The following is a 12662-nucleotide window of genomic DNA, read 5'->3' on the forward strand; positions in this document are numbered from 1 at the left end:
CGTGTTAATGACTCGTGTTGTTACATCGTTTTGTTGCGAAATCGCCGTTGTTATCGTGTATACTGTATGGAGTTTCGCTCGTGATTGCCACGTGTAACTGTAAGAAACTTTGATCGTCATTGTTGCCAAGGTACAGACCGTATGGAGCTTTGCTTGGAATTGTTAACAGTGTATGGAATGTTGGGTACTTGCTTGTGATTATTTACTATGTACGGATTGTCTGGAGTATTGATTGTGTGTGTTGCCATGTGGGGACTGGATGGAGCATTGCGCCAAATGATTAACTGTACGAATTTCATATACTGCATATACTGTATTAATCAATTTGGCGATTCTTGGGGTTTGTGTATAGTTTTTTTGCTCTCAAAATTCGAATGCCCTGAGTCCCATGGTTAATGTTGAAGGAGATTTTGAAATGACAGGTTCGATTCGTTTCAAACTCACTGGTTGGTTCCTGTCCGTTGTTGCACAGATGATGTCTTTTGTGCGAGAATGCTCCTTGTGTTCTACATGGATCGGGGGTCCGTTTCCGTTAATTGCCGTCAAATTGCGTTGCTCTTCACTCGGTTGGTACAGCTGCATGCTGCAATGCGAGTCTCGGAGATGATGTGTACGGATACGGGATGTGAGGTGTATTGTTGTGACCCATTGAATATTCGGGATCGTCACAAATTGTGCGTACCTGTTCGGCATTGGATCAGTTCTGTGGGGGATCATAATTCAAATTGTATGTGTTGTGATGGTGTTAAATTGTGATGGTGACATGCGGCCAGGGATTTGGAATTGTGCTGCTGGCTGTCACCTATCTTGGGGCGCAGGTCCTGACCAGGATGGCCCAGTGAGTGTTGCGTGTCTAACATGAACGTTGTGGTCCCGTCATGCAATGGCTGACGGCTTGACCTGACAGCCCGGAGATTGAAACACTCCGTGGCATGTCTAGCCTAGTGGGCTGTGCGCTCACAGGGCTCGGAGAGTGTGGTCCCGTCATGCAATGGCTGACGGCTTGACATGACAGCCCGGAGATCGAGACACTCCGTGGCTTGTCTAGCCTAGTGGGCTGTGCGCTCACATGGCTCAGAGAGTGTGGTCCCGTCATGCTGTCTGACAGCTTGACCTGACAGCCCGGAGATCGAGACACTCCGTGGCTTGTCTAGCCTAGTGGGCTGTGCGCTCACATGGCTCAGAGAGTGTGGTCCCGTCATGCAATGGCTGACGGCTTGACCTGACAGCCCGGAGATTGAAACACTCCGTGGCATGTCTAGCCTAGTGGGCTGTGCGCTCACAGGGCTCGGAGAGTGTGGTCCCGTCATGCAATGGCTGACGGCTTGACCTGACAGCCCGGAGATCGAGACACTCCGTGGCTTGTCTAGCCTAGTGGGCTGTGCGCTCACATGGCTCAGAGAGTGTGGTCCCGTCATGCTGTCTGACAGCTTGACCTGACAGCCCGGAGATCGAGACACTCCGTGGCTTGTCTAGCCTAGTGGGCTGTGCGCTCACATGGCTCAGAGAGTGTGGTCCCGTCATGCTGTGTCTGATGGCTTGACCTGACGGCCCGGAGAGTGAGACACTCCGAGGTGCGTTGAAACAGTGGGCTGGAGATTCGTAAGGTTCAGGTGGAGTTGTCCTGTTACGTTGAGACTGTATCCCTCAGTTGTTAGGGTGCATGTTGTGCAGTGAGTGAACGATGGGTCGTCTCGGCTTGGTCGGTACAGCTATATGCTGCGATGCGAGTCTTGGAGAGAGACTGGGTTAAAATCCCACCGATATGGCCGACGCGTGCTGCTGGTTGTGACGCCGCGTCGGAAAGGCGGTGGGGTGGTAACATGGAAATTCCCCCCCCGATATGGCCGACGCGTGCTACTGGTTGTGACGCCGCGTTGGAAAGGCGGTGGGGTGGTAACATGGAAATTCCCCCCCCGATATGGCCGACGCGTGCTACTGGTTGTGACGCCGCGTCGGAAAGGCGGTGGGGTGGTAACATGGAAATTCCCCTCTCGATATGGCCGACGCGTGCTACTGGTTGTGACACCGCGTCGGAAAGGCGGTGGGGTGGTTACATGGAAATTCCCCCCCCGATATGGCCGACGCGTGCTACTAGTTGTGACGCCACGTCGGAAAGGCGGGGGGGTGCTAACGGGTGACTGTCATTGCATGCGTGATTCTAACGGGTGGGGGGGCTGTGCTGGAGCGTAAGTGGGTTAGCCAGTTTTCATGTATAATTGTTGTTAATTCCCCGTTTTCTATGCGGTTCCCTTTTACCCTCGTCGATTCTGTATATATTACGTGATTGTATTTCTTATCGGTCGCCGGTCATTTATTGATGTTGTTGGTTCGGAGGCACACATTTTCGATGTTTCACAGTTGTGTTACAGCCGGGGACGGCTGTGTGTTTATACAGGAGGGGGTGATGTAGTGACAGAGAAAGGTCACTACTGTGTCGGCCCGTACGAAGGCTGGGGGCCCCAAGGGGGTGCCTGGGGGGTCGCGTGGTGGAGGGATCCGGACCCTCCCAGAGGTGGGGGAAGTGAGGCGTGTCCTGGGAAGGGAGGCGTGGCCTGAAGAGAGCCAGCCACGCCGGGGCGGAGCCAGCCACGCGAAACCAAATATAAGCGTGGTGTGAAGGCAGAGCGAGGCGGCTGTTGTACTGTACTCCAAAGTGAAGACATCATCGGTCGTCAAGTCCCGAGTCGTCGTCCTGGGCCAGGCAGGCCGTTGCCTGCCTGGTCCAGTCTGTGTCGTGTTCCAGAGTGTTAGTGAGTTGAGGAAGGTGGTCACCACCTTATGTACAGTGTTATATTACTTACCGTTTAATAAATAGTGTTGCCTCCAAGCTGCGTGTGTGTGCACCTAATTTGAACCTACTACACAGTCACGAAAGCTTCAAATCTAGGGCAATGTCACATTTTAGGTCACAGGACTGATAAATTAAACTACAGGTAGTCATCTACTTATGAAGGAGATGCGTTACGACAACCCCCATCGAAGATGGCCTAGCCTACCCAGGAGTCTTAAAGAATGGTGATAATTGAGCAAAATTAGAGCAATTTACAGTACCGTACTGTATAAACTATATACCGTATGTATTTATTAATTACAATACTGTATTGCACAGTAAAATGTAAAGTAAAAAAAAAACAAGGTAAATTCTTAGCCTACCTATATGATTTTTATGAACTGCAATTTAATAGAAAGTTTTTTCAGGAAACAATCCTATCTGCTATAAAACTTTTAACATGCATTGAACGCATCGTATCGTGGTAACCCTAAAATGAAATCGCTAAAGCTACGTATCATACATGCATTGAACGTATCGTAACGTATCATATTCTACTGCATGCTGCTGCGTTTACAATTTTGTCGTATCACTATCGTAAGATCGAAATATCGTAAGTCGGACCTCGTAACTCGGGGACTATCTGTATTTATTTATTCTAAGAATAGATTTACCTTCATTTGAAGCTTTCGTGACTGCAGGAATCCATACTCTTTGGTTCTTTCGGTAAAGTCACGTAGGTATAAAATAAAATAAATCACGACGTTTTCAGCAGTTTCACTGCTGGATTATATTTTTTTTCCGCCTGAGGACGACCGCTTGTGTTGCGATCGAAACGTCGTGATTTATTTTCTTCTATACCTACGTGACTTTACCGAAAGAACCAAAGAGAATAGGTTTACCGTTTCTGGCAATAAAAAAGTGTGTTAAGATGTTAAAACACCAAACAGAAACCATTTACAGGGAATCGTGTCTGCATTAACCACATGTCGTTATAGTGCCTTGTCTTTGTGTCTTTTGGCGTCCTCTGGTCTAACACTGTTTGGATTGGGCTCTAAAGAAAGCTGTCTCTGGTGCGGACCAATCACCCCGAGTCCTCATTACTTTCATAGTGCATTGTCTTTGAGCTTTGGTCGAGCACCAATTGGGTCGAGGCTCAAAAGAAAACCATCCCTTGGTGGGGCCCAATCAGTTTCAAGGACAATGCATATATTATCATAGTGTGTTTTTTTGTTTGCATTTGACTGCAAGTATTGTGGTTAATGCAGTCATGAATCCTTGTAAAAAAAGGTTTCAGTTGTTGCCAGAAAAAAGGGGAAAACCCCTATTATTATATAGCTCTTTTTCATAGCTCATTTGTGGCTAATCATGTGGAATTGTATAGCAGCCAAATAGAACGCATGTTGTTTCTAAATGTGGAGGGAAACCCCGGAGGACTATGAGAAAAATCCACGCAGCTACGGAGAAAGCATGCAGGCATCAGGGTCGGGATCTAACCCACGTGATCCTGCATACCAGATGAGGCAGTGAATATTTCGCCACCAAAGCGCCCTGTTATAATGGGGTTTGTATGGTGGGGTCCAGTTTCTCTGTATACTGGACCTCTGTGAAAAATAACTTCATAACTCTATTATATATTTTTGGCAGTATCAAAATGATGAAAAAATAATAATAGGCTTCATCCTTTCAGCAATAAAACAGGTGTGATGTTGTTGTGTGTGTGTCTCTCTCTCTGTGTGTGTCTTTGTGTGTGTGTCTCTCGGTTTGTGTGTCTCTCTGTGGTTGTCTCCATATATGTCTCTCTGTCTTGTGTCTATTTGTGTGTATGTGTGTGTCTCTCTCTGTGTGTCACTTTGTGTGTATGTCTCTCTGTGTATGGGTGTATCCCTCTATGTGTGTCTGTGTGTGTCTCTCTCTCTGTGTCTCTCTCTCTCTGTGTCTCTGTGTGTGTGTTTCTCTCTCTCTGTGTCTCTCTGTGTGTGTTTCTCGCTCTCTGTGTGTCTCTCTGTGTGTGTCTCTCTCTCTGTCTGTGTGTGTCTCTCTATATGTGTGTCTCTCGCTGTGTGTCTCTCTCTGTCTGTGTGTCTCTATATATGTGTCTCTCGCTGTGTGTGTCTGTGTGTCTCTCTCTGTCCGTGGGTGTGCCTCTCGGTGTGTGAAGTCGTAACAAATTGTCACGTTTTGTTTACGTGACAAACCTTAATAATTGGCTGTGCCGGGTGGTGGTGGGTTAACGACACATTTACGTGTATTAGAAATATTGGTTGCGAAAGCCTACGTGTTAAATGTATTAAAATACAGTTCGTCATCTTTAAATGGTTATTAAAAAGTTTCATGACATCATTGGAACAAGAGGTCATTGTGAGATAGTTTTATACAAGAATACAGTACTACATATTGTAAGGGTATTGATAATGATTTACTGACAAGTCCTTGACTTACGAATGGGTTCCATTCATAAGTCGGAACACAGTAATGTACTATATTTAAATACGGTCAGTGTTATAAAATGCGTTACCGTTGAACAATAAAGGGAAGTATTGTTAAACTCAGAAATACAAATACATATTGTACATTTGCATCATAAATATTGCACAGCAAATAAAACATCAAGTCAAGTAACAGAATAGGGAAAAAATCCCTTTTATTTTCATTTCATCTTGAGTCTCGATGTTGTCTTGCTTGTCGGAAAAAGCGCAATCAGTCCCCATAATTGCACATACACACGGGGGCACACGCGCACACACAAAGACAAAGACCCCCCGTATAGCCTAAACAGACCGTTGGGGCAAGTGCTGTTAGCGAGCACCTATGAAGGCTGGCACGGTACGCGAGGAGGTGGGTGACCAACGCCTCGCCCGGCCGCCTTTGTCTCCCTAGTGGCGATATTCACATATCGCACCAGGTGCTCATTTGAGGCTGAGTCGACCTAGGGGAGGCCCAGGACCGGTCCAGATAATCGTCACTGGTGTTGGCCGTGAGCGAGAATCGAACGCGGGTCGTGCAGCGTGCTATCCATTGCATTACCGCTCCCCACGAACACAAACACAGGGGCACACTCACTTACACACATACTTACTTTCACACACACGTCCACGTGTACACACACACAAACACACCCAGCGCGAAGCTGATTAATTACATCTTGCGGGGGATCGCTCCGCTTAACAAAACAGCTCAGTGGTTCAGTTTGCAAATGGGAGTTCGCGCTTTAAGTAAAATGTTGAAAATATCTCATCGAAGCCGGTTCGTAAGTGCGGATGTTCGTGAGTCGGGTGTTCACAAGTCGAGGACTGCGTGCGTAGTATTCATTATACACGAAGTGCTTACCACAAATGAACCACAAAACCTGGCTGATCTCGTCAAGGAGCATAAACCATCACAAAAACTCCGGTCATTCTCGCAGCGACTTTTGGCTAGCCATCAAACAAAGATGGTTACTGCATCGCGCACTTTCAGATGCGCTTCTGCGGCCGTCTGGAATACTCTTCCTTCCGATATTAGGATGCCACTGAAGCTATGCACATTCAATTCTAGTATGCAAACTCGTTTTAGAACATATATTTGTGTTTAGTTTGTTGTCTTTCCTCCACGCTTACGATTGGCATGGTTGGCTACGTGCAATGCGAAATAATACTCTTCGGTTCTTTCTATAAATTCACGTAAGTAGAAAAATAAAATAAATCACGACGTTTCGGGGGCAAACGCAAGCCCTCGTCTTCAGGTGGGAAATGAAGGGAAACCAAGTAAATATAATTTAAATATGGGAATACAGTAAAACCTTGGATTGCGAGTAACTTGGTCTGCGAGTGTTTTGAAAGACGAGCAAATATTTAAAATAAATATTAATTTGATAAACGAGCGAGGTCTTGCAATACGAGTAGTACGTATATGCTTTGTCTGCCGAGCGTCACGTGATCACAACTGATATACGAGCGCTTTGATATACGAGTGCTTTGGATTACAAGCACGTATTCCGGAACGAATTATGCTCGCAATCAAAGGTTTTACTGTACGTTATTCCTGAGTGGTTTTACAGGGTACCTGAGTCGGCCACTATTGGCCACCGAGTATGTTTCGCTTGAATGGCCGCTCCATCTGTTAAAGCTACCTGTGGGCCGGGGGGGGGGGACAGTGATAGGTGAGAGACAGGGAGACCCTCTGTACTCTACCACATCCTCACTATGTCCCGTCCGATACGAGGCTTCCAATTTGGAGGATGGCGGGTAGGCAGACGGGAGTAAGGCCTCGCCCACCTGCTTGTTTTTGAGGGACACTTGGTTTTGGATCTGCTCTCAAGCTGCTTAAGGTGGTCCCCGTCAAGTGCCGTTCGTTCATCTCGATTAAGAGGGAACATTTATTAAGAAAATAAATTATTGGTCTCGATTGGTGGTGGTTCTCGTGGGGCGCCGATGCTGTATGCCTGTGTCAGAGTGCTACACCAGCACTACGAATGTCAGTGGCGGTAGCATTGGTTTCATGGCTTTATTTGGGTGATTTCGAAAAGTGTATTGGTTTAGCCATGTTTGTTTGTTGTAGTACAGAGTTAGACTAATGGCCTTAATCTAAGTTGTCTTGTGGTTGTTGTTGGTTGTTTGACTTGCATCCCACTGGAATTTTTGCACACAGCGTTGGTGTACGGTGTTTTTTTCTGCAATATTTTGCTGTCTTTTCTTGGATTTTCTGTTTGCACTCAGTTACATATTCACTTTAAGATGTTTTTTGTTCATGTTTTTGTTTATTGTTTGTTGCGGTTGCACCTGATTCAAGAGCCGAATGGCTCACAGGGCTATACCTAATAAATGAACTTGAACTTGAATGAACAGGCAGCGCAACTGCGCGAAGAGCCCAATTTTTGGGGTACAAAAATGGGGCAGCGGAATGGGGGGGGGGGACGGAAACAGGTGACCCCGTTTAAATCCTTCGACCAGAACCCGCTGACATTCAAGACCTGCTGTGGTGTGGGACTTTCACTTGTGAGGGGGCTGATTGAAAGACACAGCGCCAGCACCTTTTTGAGGGCTTGCATTTCAGGATTGGAGTCGAAGTGTCTTAAGATGGTCATGTCAGTTTAAATATGATTCTATTTTAACTGTTTAATTCAGAGTAGTGTCATCGTGTGTGTGTGTATGTTCGTGCATTGCTATGGGGAGCAGTGAAGGTGCAGCGGTTGTTGTTGGACTGTCTGTAATTTTGGCAAACCAAGTTAAATTCCTGACCCTCCCCGTAGTGATGCTTGCTATCAGAACTTAGCCTGGGCCAACCCAGTTCGGTTTAGCCTTGTGACTGCACATACATGCGTGTCTAACATTCTACTGGACATTTGTGAAAAAGAGCTTCATAGCTCATCGGATTCATCCAGTAAGAAAAATGTTCTGATTATGAATGTGTCGATGTATGTCCATTACAACATGGGTGCGTGTTGTTTGTCATTGGCCTGTGTGTTTATATTTGTGTGCGTGTACAATGGGTCTGTGTGTCATGAGCCTCAATGTGTGTGCACGCGTGTATATTCGTTTACGTTTCTCCTGTACTGGATACGTGGATGTGTGCATAATGGACCCAAGTGTATGTATGTGTATTTTGTAACGTTGTATTTTTGTGTGGATTTGTATGAAGAGATCCATGTATGGTGTTGATGTGTGTAATTGGCCACGTGTGTCTACGCTCAGACCGACTCCACCACCAGCAACCGACAGCTGGGCGCCCTCCCTGAACACCAGGCATAAGTACATACATTCCGAACGATTAATCAACACCAAATGCAAGCTTTGGCAAGACAGGAAAATAACAACAACAACACAGTCCCAGACCACACTAGGACAACCCAATTGAATTGCACATTAATTCTAGATTCGAAGCTTTCGTGACTGCAAGGATTCATACTCTTAGGTTTTTTCGGTAAAGTCACGTAGGTAAACAATAATAATAAAATAATAATAAATGAAAATAAATATTTGAAAATAAATAATTGAGTTATTTTCATTTATTTTCATTTTATTATTATTCTTTACCTACGTGACTTTACCGAATAAACCTAAGAGTAATTGCACATTACATTTGAACTATCGATACATGGCTGAGGATTTCTAATCATCTGCTTCAGGATATTTTTTGAAGGAAGGTTAACGATGTTAAGGGAATGAAACACGTTTGTTCCAAAATGTGTATTCCTATCATATATAACACGTGCCCGCATATGTGTTATGTGCACGTGGAAGTACATAATACATACACACTACATCATGTACATAATATAGATGCACATTAAACGATGCTGTTTTCACATACTGTTATGTTTGATCTCAATCCATGGGACTCACAAGGTAAGTGATGATGAAGTTGAAGATGGTACAATGCTGTTTGTCTTGATCGTGTTGATTGTAGTGGTGATGGTGGCGACGGTGATTGTAGTGATAGTGATGATTTTAGTGGAACTATAATGATAATAGTGGTCGTGTTAGTAGAGGTAGTGACTTTCTATGCATACAATATATTACATGTAATACAGATTAATCATACTTAATACACTCAAAAACAATTGCAGGTGCACGTACTATAATGTAATTACAGTATACATACGATGGTGGTGGGGGGGGTGATGTATAGGCATATTAAAATAATTTAACACGTATTCAAGATTGTGTTTATTTTAATACGTGTAATACACACACGCATCATCATAATATGTACCGCATTTGTATTATATACACATGCAAGCACGCATAATAGACACACATCATATAGATATCACACACGTGCATATCCATTGTACTGTTATCTAATTATCTAACGGGTGGATTAAGATGAACTTAAACCAAGGGGACCCACGGGTTCCTATGGGAATGTACTCGAGGCATTTAGTGACGTATCAAGAAGCCGAGGATTATTACCAGGAGCCCACGTGACCCTCCACGCTGAGAAAACGGATGCCGTGACGTCACCACTGACGTCATTAGCCTTGAGCGTCATTCTTCGCTGAACTTGGTGGAGAGAGCACGCGGCCCGCGCTATTTCAGGTGAACATACTACAATGTAATTACAGTATCCATATGATTGTGGCGTGGGGGGGGGTTGAATGGATAGGCATATTAATATAACTTAACACATGTATGCATCCTTGTGTTTATTTTGATACGTGTAATATATACAAGCATCATCATAATATGTACTCGCATTTATATTATATACACATGCAAGCACGTATAATAGACGCACTACATCACACGTGTACATTAATTGTACTGTTATGTAATTATCTAATGGGTAGATTAAGATTTACTTAAACCGCACGAGACCCACGAGCCCCTAAGGGAATGTGTACGAGGCATTGTGACGTAACAAGCCGAGGGTTATTACCGGAAGCCCACGTGACTCTCCACGCTGAGAAAAAAAACCGGATGCCGTGACGTCGCTAGTGACGTCACTAGCCTGGCGCGCCATTCTTCGCTTAACTTCGTGGAGAGAGCACGCGGCTCGCGTTACAGCGCCCCCTAGTTACTGACTGCCACTTGCGAGCGTTTAGAGCGTTGTCCCATCGTTTGTGGTTTAATAGACACACTGCAAGGTAAGTGATGATGATGATGTTGAAGATAGTACGATGCTGTTTGTCTTGATCCTATTCTTGGTTCTTTCGGTAAAGTAAAATTTTCTTGCTGCGTTTTTCACACCTGATGACGATTGCTTGTGTTGCAGTCGAAACGTCGTGAGAATTGTATTGTTTTATATTTTTATTATTTTATTGTTTCCCTTCTACGTGACTTTACCGAAAGAACCAAGAATATGAATCCCTGCATTCGCGATAGCTTTCAATCAAGATTGTCTTGATCTTGTTGATTGTAGTGGTGATGGTGGTGTTGCAGCTGCTCTATGCTCGTGCTGTGTGTTGTAAGTGGTGGTAATCTGAATATGGTAATTCTGAGTGTGGTGTTGGTGGTAGAGGTGATGGTTTAATTATTTGTGGAGGTGGTGATAGTGATATTGGTGAATTGTGTTAGTGATGGCAATGGAACTTGTAGTGTTGTTAGATGCTGTTGGGGATGGTGATGGTGATTATAGTGATGGTTGTAACATAGATGATTGTACAGGAAATTATGATGGACAGGTTAACGGCAGCGGCGATACTGCTGATGATAGTCGTGAGCGTTTAGAGCGTTGTCCCATCGTGTGTGTGGGAGTTTCTCGACGAGGGATTTATCCAAGGTAAGTGATGATGATGATGTTGAAGATGGTGCAATTCTGTTTGTCTTGATCCTATTGAGTGTAATGGTGATGGTGGTGTGGAAGCTGCTCGATGATAGTGTTGAGTGTTGTAAGTGATGGTAATGTAAAGTTAATTATGAGTGTGTTCTAGATTTGAAGTTTTCGTGACTTCGGTAAAGTCACGTAGGTAAAAAAGAAAATAAATTAAATCACGACGTTTTCGGAGGCAACACAAGCTTCCGTCTGCAATTTTGCTGTGATGGTTCCACCTGATGACGGGCACTTGTGTTGCGCCCGAAACGTCGTGATTTAATTTATTTTATTTTCTACCTACTTGACTTTACCGAAAAAAACTAAGAATATGAGTGTGTTGTTGGTGGCAAAGGTGATGGTTTCACTGTTTGTGGAGGTTGTGATAGTGATAACATTTGTGATGGTGGTAGTGTTGGTGGTGACAGTGATGAAATACAGAGACCCTTGAATATTGCGGGGGTTATGGTCTTGAAAAGTGCCACGAAAGCCAAAACCAGAACAGCCAAAACCGCGATATTAAAGACCTCAGCCTTACCTAAATAATGGTGATAGGTACACGGCAACCAAAATAGACATATCGCAATTAAAAAACAAGTACTGTACAATAAGCCAAGTTAAAAAACGAATTTGAAACAAAAAACATGTAAAGCCCCTATACCCAAAACATTCATAGACAAAAAATATCCATTTAAAGGTTTTTTCGGAAAAGTCACGTAGGTAAAACATTAAAATTAATGAAAGTAAAATAAAATAAAAATCACGACGTTTCGGAGGCAACACAAGTCTCCGTCATCAGGTGGGACCGTCACAGCCTCACTTGATGCAGCAAATCTGGCTGTGACGGTCCCACCTGATGACGGAGACTTGTGTTGCCTCCGAAACGTCGTGATTTTTATTTTATTTTACTTTCATTAATTTTAATGTTTTACCTACGTGACTTTACCGAAAAAACCTAAGAATATGAATCCTTGCAGTCACGAAAGCTTCAAATCTAGAATCGATTTAAAGCTTTCGTGACTGCAGGGATTCATCTTCTTGGTTCTTTCGGTAAAGTCACGTAGAAGGGAAATAATTAAATTAAATAAATACCAGAAAAAAACATAATAAAATAATTCTCACTACGTTTCGGCCACAACGCAAGCAGCCGTCCTCAGGTGAAGAACAGACAGTGTCTGAATTCAGACGCTGTCTTTCTGACAGACCTGTTTTACACCTGAGGACGGCTGCTTGCGTTGTGGCCGAAACGTCGTGAGAATTATTTTATTATGTTTTATTTTTATTATTTTATCATTTCCCTTCTACGTGACTTTACCGAAAGAACCAAAAAGACAATAAATAGTAGTATAAATACTGAATACTGTACTTACGAATGTTGACGATCCAAACTGGGTGATTGTGTTTGTCATTGAGTGGGAACCCATAGTACTACGATTGCGTACTACACTACAAATCCGGCCACCCTAGTACAATTCCCGCTAGCGACAAACACCAGTGACGATTATCTGAACCGGCGATGGGCCTCCCCTAGGTCGATTCAACCTTAAATGAGTACCTGGTGCGATGTATACTGTAAATGTCCCCAAGAGAGAGAGAGAGACAAAGGCGTATCTCTGGGACTTTTGTGCCAGTATGAAAATGATGTAAAAAATAAACT

The sequence above is a fragment of the Lampetra planeri genome, chromosome 3 (assembly GCF_965212315.1).
Source record: "Lampetra planeri chromosome 3, kcLamPlan1.2.h2, whole genome shotgun sequence".
Lineage (NCBI taxonomy): Eukaryota > Metazoa > Chordata > Hyperoartia > Petromyzontiformes > Petromyzontidae > Lampetra > Lampetra planeri.